Genomic DNA, 6,000 nt, shown 5'->3' on the forward strand with positions numbered 1-6,000 from the left:
CATCTAAGATCAAGGGAACCAGTGATTTTTGCCATACCTTCCAGCAACCAAGAACATCACAAAGAAAATGCTATGAACAAACCCCATATTTGTAATATGCCTACATGTTTCTGTTTGGTGATACACATCCTATAAATGAATCAACCAATCAATAAGCATTTTATAAGTGACTACTTGATGTCACACTATTCAAGTCACTAGAAAAATGAAAGGAGTTTATATCCTACTAAGGAAATCACACATATACAAATAAAGTGATTTGGATATAACCAGGGGAAGGGAGAAGGAGTTATCCCCTTTGGATCTGCCCTACAAGCCAGTACCCCCAGCACTAAATTTGAGGGATTCCTCTTCTATATCACCTCAAAGTTTTGAGGTACTTTATCCCAGCAGTTCTCCAAATTCCGTTCCCAGAACTTGCCAGAGACGACAGCTTTGTCTTTTCTGCCCATGATGGGCACTAGCAATGCTGCATTATCATCTGTAGCAGCCAAAATTAGTAGACAAAGGAGCCTCTTTGCTAATTACATATTTCTCCCGTTAAGTGCTTCTATAAAATGTGGAATTTGCTTTCATCTATCTCACTATTGGGGAAAAGTCAGGATTTCCTGGTGTGAAGGGCTCCTATTCATTGTTTTGTGCTTTCCTCAGCCTGAGTAAATTCAGTGTTCCCTGTCTTCTTTCGAAAGGTAGCTCTGGTCATTTTGTCGGGCTTGGTCCTTGAGTGTTTGGTTCCTGGGAAGCCTTTGGGAAACATGTGATGTATTTTTGTGGAGCAGCTTTTCCATCTCCCAGCTCGGACATGGGCTCCAGCTGCCCACAAAGGTCAGGCAAGTGGGGGTTAATGGAAAGAACTGAGACCGACCTTAGGAAACCCAAGGGTGAGTCCCAGCTGCACCACTTAGCAACTGCTTTGTCTTGGGCAAACCAACCTTAACTCCTATGAGTTACTATCTCTTTATCTGTAAAATAAGAATAATGAGATCTGGGCAACCTCACCCCCATCTCTTAAGCAAACCACTTGTAAAAAGAGAAGGGTCACTCTGCTCCTGAAAGAGTGGTACAAAATGAGATAATTTTTTTTGGAAACAGCCAATGTGGAAATTAGTTTTATTTGACAATTCATGTTGATTAAAAAAATTTCAATGGGGGAAGGTGAGAAGAAGAGAAAATAGATTCTTGCCAACTGAAAAGAATTACATTTTAAATAAAGAGAAGCATTGTGGTACATTGGAAAGAGGATTGGCTTTGAAGTCAGGGACTTGACTTCAAATCTCACCTTTGTCACTGACTGTCTGGGTTACCCTGGGTCTCAGTCTCCTCATCTGCAAAATGCAAAAAAAAAAAAAAATCCTCTCATAGGCTCTAAATCTGTGATTCTGCATTGTGTAAGCTACTAGTAAAGATCAGAGGCACAAGGTCACATTACCCGGCAGGCAACCAGGCACTTATCTGGTGACTTGTGGGACAATCTCTACTTTGGACACTAGCAAAAACTGGCATTTATATAATTCTTCGAAATACTGTAGGGGAAATATTCAGGGTATTATTGAATCCATTTCACAAGTAAGGCCTAGAGGGGTTAAAAGCCAACTCTCTCCCGTTGCTAGTAAGTGTTAGAGATGAGACTGGAATTTTGTGATTCTGAAGCTAGAACTTCATCCACTTTTTCCATAAGGGAATTGTGGGCTAGGAGAGGTGATAAGTGGGGCGCTGGAATGAAAGGGAGTTGTAATAAGTCTGATCTTCTGGAACTTCAATCAAGTGCCCTGGAGACAGGAGATGGAAGCCCCAAAAGCAAAGCTGCCAGTGCTCACAAAAAACGTAGTCAAGATTATGGGAAGAACTCCCAGACCATCTGGAACATTCCCTCATTTTACAGCTGAAGAAAGAAGCCTATGGAGACTGTGATATATTCATGCTAGATAAAAAAACAGATGGATGGATGGATGAATGGATGGATAGATAGATAGATAAACGGATGGATGGATGGATGAATAGGTAAGTAGACAGATAGATGGATAGATAGGTAGGCATATAGCTAAGTAGGTAGAGTAATGATTAGATAGGTAGATAGAGAGGCAAGTAGGTAGAGAGATAGATGGATAGATAGGTAGGCATATAGGTAAGTAGATAAGAGTAACAGGTAGATAGATAGGCAAGTAGGTAGAGAGATAGATGGATAGATGAATGATAGGTAGATAGGCAGAAAGGTGGATAGATAGGTAGACATTAGGTAAGTAGGTATAGTAATAGGTAGACAAGTAGATAAAGAGATAGGAAAATAGATAGAGTGATAGATGGATAGATAAGTGGATAGGTAGGTAGCCAGATAGGTGGATAGGTAAGGTATGTAGATAAATAGGTAGAATAATAGGTAGGTAGGTAGGAAAGTAGGTAGAGAGATGGATGGATAGTAGGTAGATAGGTAGGTAGAGAGATAAGTAGATAAGTAGGTAGAGAAGTGGATAGGTAGGTAGGTAGAGAAATAGGTAGATAGATGGAGAGGTGGATAAGTAAATAGATAAGTAGGTAGAAAGAGAGATAGGGAGGGAGGTAGATACATACATCAGTAGGTAAATAGTGGATGGAGATAGACAGATGCACTAATTAGATAAAAACAATTATTAAATGTTTAATATGTGCCAGGCTAAATATTGAAGATATAAATACAAGCAAATAAGGTTCAATTCAAGACAGTCCCTGCCCTCAAAAAACTTACATTCTAATGGGAGAAGAGAAGGTGGAAGAAACGAGGTGTAGACCCAAGACCTAAGCAAGATGAAGGGTAAACTCACCAATTAGGATTCAAGATGTCTCCAAAGGAGAGTCTAATATTCTGGCAGGAAGAAAGTAGAGATACTGGGTTGGCATGGAGACACTCAAAAGAATTAATAGAGAGACTTGGATCCTGGCAAGATAAGGTGAAAGGTTACCAATCAAATCCCAGTGTAGTTTCCATTTTGAATTTGGAACCCAGGTCCTCTGACCGGACTTCTGCCATCATTCAGCACTTGCGGGGTCTCCCAAAGTCCAGCTGTTTCTCTGCTTTTACCAAGTTGTGCCATCTCCCTTAGGAACACCCTGTTCATCTTCCTGCCCATTTTTCGCTTATTTGGGGGATACCTTGTTTTTTTAAATAAAAAGTCAAGTAACTTTGGGAACCCTATGCTCACAATTTCCATCGGGAGTTTCCGTGCCCGGAACCCGGGGAAAGGGCCGGGGGCAGAGGAGGAGGGCCGCGGGAGCTGGCCGAGTGGCGTTGACGTGGGCCACCAGCAGATGGTGCCTCAGGCTAATTAAGGAGGCGGCCGGCCGCTCACTGAGCCCGAGTAATGGCTCGCCTGCTCCTGCACTTCCACAAAGCGGGAGAAGGGATCAAGTTGATCAGAAAACTACTTGGCCGGAGGATGCCCAGAGACCCTCGTTAAGACCCACACAATGGAAAGTGGCCCGAGCCTCGTAAAGCAGAGGAAGAAAATGGCAAGACGGCTGATGGAGAGAGAGGTGGGCAGGGAGCGGGAGCGAGCCCGGGCTCGTGAGCTAGTTAGTATTGATTTTGATTAGGCACAGTGCGGTCAGAGATGTCCGGCCTGGGGGGAGGGAAAAAGGATGGAGGGGGGAGGGGGAGTCTGTAGCCTTGCCTCCCTCGGGCTTCACTGCCAATCTCCCTCAGAGGAAGGGCTGAGGATCCGGCCCTTTAGTCCCTCCTCCCGAAAGCCCCCAAACCACGTGGTCCTGGGTGGGGAAAGAAAGGGGTTCCAGGAGCGCCCGGCAAGTTGGCAACTTTTCTGCTGACTTCATCCAATTAATTGATTGCTGGGTCACTGATTTCACAATGAAGAGTCACTGGCGGAGTGGGAAGGAGCGAGGGAGGAGGGCGGCCGAGCCTGGAAGCTTCCCCTGGGCTGCGCTCAGTGAGGAGCCCAGAGACAAATGGAATGTGACCTCATCCCAGATGTTTGCTGCATTTGGTCAGTATTGGCACCTCTTCCTTCCTGTGGCTCCGGGTGCAAAGCAACCTGGGCCCGGCAAAAATGAGCCCAATAAAGAAAGGAAGGGTGCGAGCTTCCCACTTCAGATGGTGCGCTTGGAGGTCATAAACCGAAGGGGGACTCCAGCCGTTGTTTTCCCCTTTTGTAATAAGCGGGTTTAAAAGGACACATCAAAAAATAAAATAAATAAAACCAAAAAGTGAAATCAGCCGAAGAAAGGGAGGGAAAAAAAAGTGAGAGAGATCATTGGGTAATGGATAGAGAGTTCCGGTTTGGCTTCAGACACTTAGAGGCTACGTGATCCTAAGCAAATCATTTAAACCCTGTTTGCCTCAGTTTCCTCATCTGTAAAATGGGGCTCATTAGTGTACTTACCTCCCAAGGTGGCTGTGAGGACCAACGAGATAATATTTGGAAATATTGTGCCTGGAATGTAGTAAATACTATATAAATGTTAGCTATTGCTAAACACCGGGATTCAAATCCATTTCCAACACTAAAACAAATCATCAAATCTCTCTTTTCCCCAGGCAAGTTTAAAATCGCACATCAGGGGCAGCTAGATGGCACAGTGGATAGAGCACCAGCCCCAAAGTCAGGAGGACCCGAGTTCAAATCCGACCTCAGACACTTAATACTTCCTACCTGTGCGACTCCAAGCAAGTCACTTAACCCCGATTGTCTCAATATAAATAAAAAAAAAAAAATCACATATCACAGGCAACAAGATCTGGATTCAAATTCTATACACATAATAGCTAGGTGTGATCAACAAATCTAACTTTCTGTGTACAGTAAGATTGAGTCAATAGCTGAGTTGTTTATCTGCATCTGTGGAGATAATTTCTATATTCATGCAAATCACAAGACCAGAACAAAACAAACTAAAAACAAGCAAACAAAACAAGCACTGTAAGTTAGGGGAAGATGGCTATGTATTCAATAGCATATTATTCAGAAAGTCCCTTGAAAAAACAAAACCCCTCATTTTATTAACCCATTTTCCAGCTTGCCTTCACATTATGGTCCAATGTGGGAGCCAGCTTTAAAGCCATTAGAAGCCTTTTACCGAGGCACCAAGTTTTGCATTGTAGATACCTTACCTGACTTGAATAGCATCCATCTTTTTTGCCTAAAGAGCTGCTCTCTGAGGTTAGGGAGAAGAAATATTATTGTTCCATAAGAAAGATGGATGATTTCAGAAAGGTCTGCAGAGACTTACATGAACTGATGCTGAGTGAAGTGAGCAGAACCAGGAGAACATTGTATGCGGCAATAGCAAGATTATACGATGATCAATTCTGATGGATGCAGCTCTCTTCAACAATGAGATGATTCAGCTCATTTCCAATGATTTTGTGATGAAGAGAATCAGCTACACCCAGAGAGAAAACTGTGGAAACTGAGTGTGGATTATGGCATAATATTTTCACCTTTTTTATTGTTGATTGCTTGATTTTTGTTTTCTTTCTCATTTTTCCCTTTTGATCTGATTTTTCTTGAGCAGCATGATGATTGTGGAAATATGTATAGAAGAAATGTACATGTTCAATATATTTTGCATTACTTGCTGTCTAAGGGAGGAGGCAGGAGGCAGGGAGGGAAAATTTGGAACACAAGGTTTTGTAAGGGTGAATGTTGAAAACTATCTATGCATGTGTTTTAAAAATAAAAAAAAGCTTTTTTAAAAATGCAGACATTCCCTCTCACTGTGCCCCAAAAGAAGTATTTGTGTACTCTGCGATACCACTACACATCTGTCAGATTGGCTAAGATGACAGGAAAAAATAATGATGAATGTTGAAGGGGATGTGGGGAAAACTGGGAACTGATACATTGTTGATGGAGTTGTGAATGAATCCAGCCATTCTGGAGAGCAATCTGGAATTATGCCCAAAAAGTTATCAAACTGTGCATACCCTTTGATCCAGCAGTGTTACTTCTGGGCTTATATCCCAAAGAAATACTAAAGAAGGGAAAGGGACCTGTATGTGCCAAAATATTT

At 42.6% G+C, this 6,000-nt stretch overlaps 1 long non-coding RNA gene across 1 annotated transcript; it reads left to right on the forward strand.

Annotated features, from left to right (window-relative positions):
* The first annotated feature begins 3,003 nt into the window (after nt 1-3,003).
* LOC127564021 (uncharacterized) lies at nt 3,004-4,707 on the forward strand. Its single transcript, XR_007954170.1, has 2 exons — nt 3,004-3,507; nt 4,526-4,707. It is a non-coding gene; the product is annotated as an uncharacterized LOC127564021 (long non-coding RNA).
* Nucleotides 4,708-6,000: the final 1,293 nt, after the last annotated feature.

Source organism: Antechinus flavipes, chromosome 5 (genome assembly GCF_016432865.1).
Source record: "Antechinus flavipes isolate AdamAnt ecotype Samford, QLD, Australia chromosome 5, AdamAnt_v2, whole genome shotgun sequence".
In the NCBI taxonomy this organism is placed as follows: domain Eukaryota; kingdom Metazoa; phylum Chordata; class Mammalia; order Dasyuromorphia; family Dasyuridae; genus Antechinus; species Antechinus flavipes.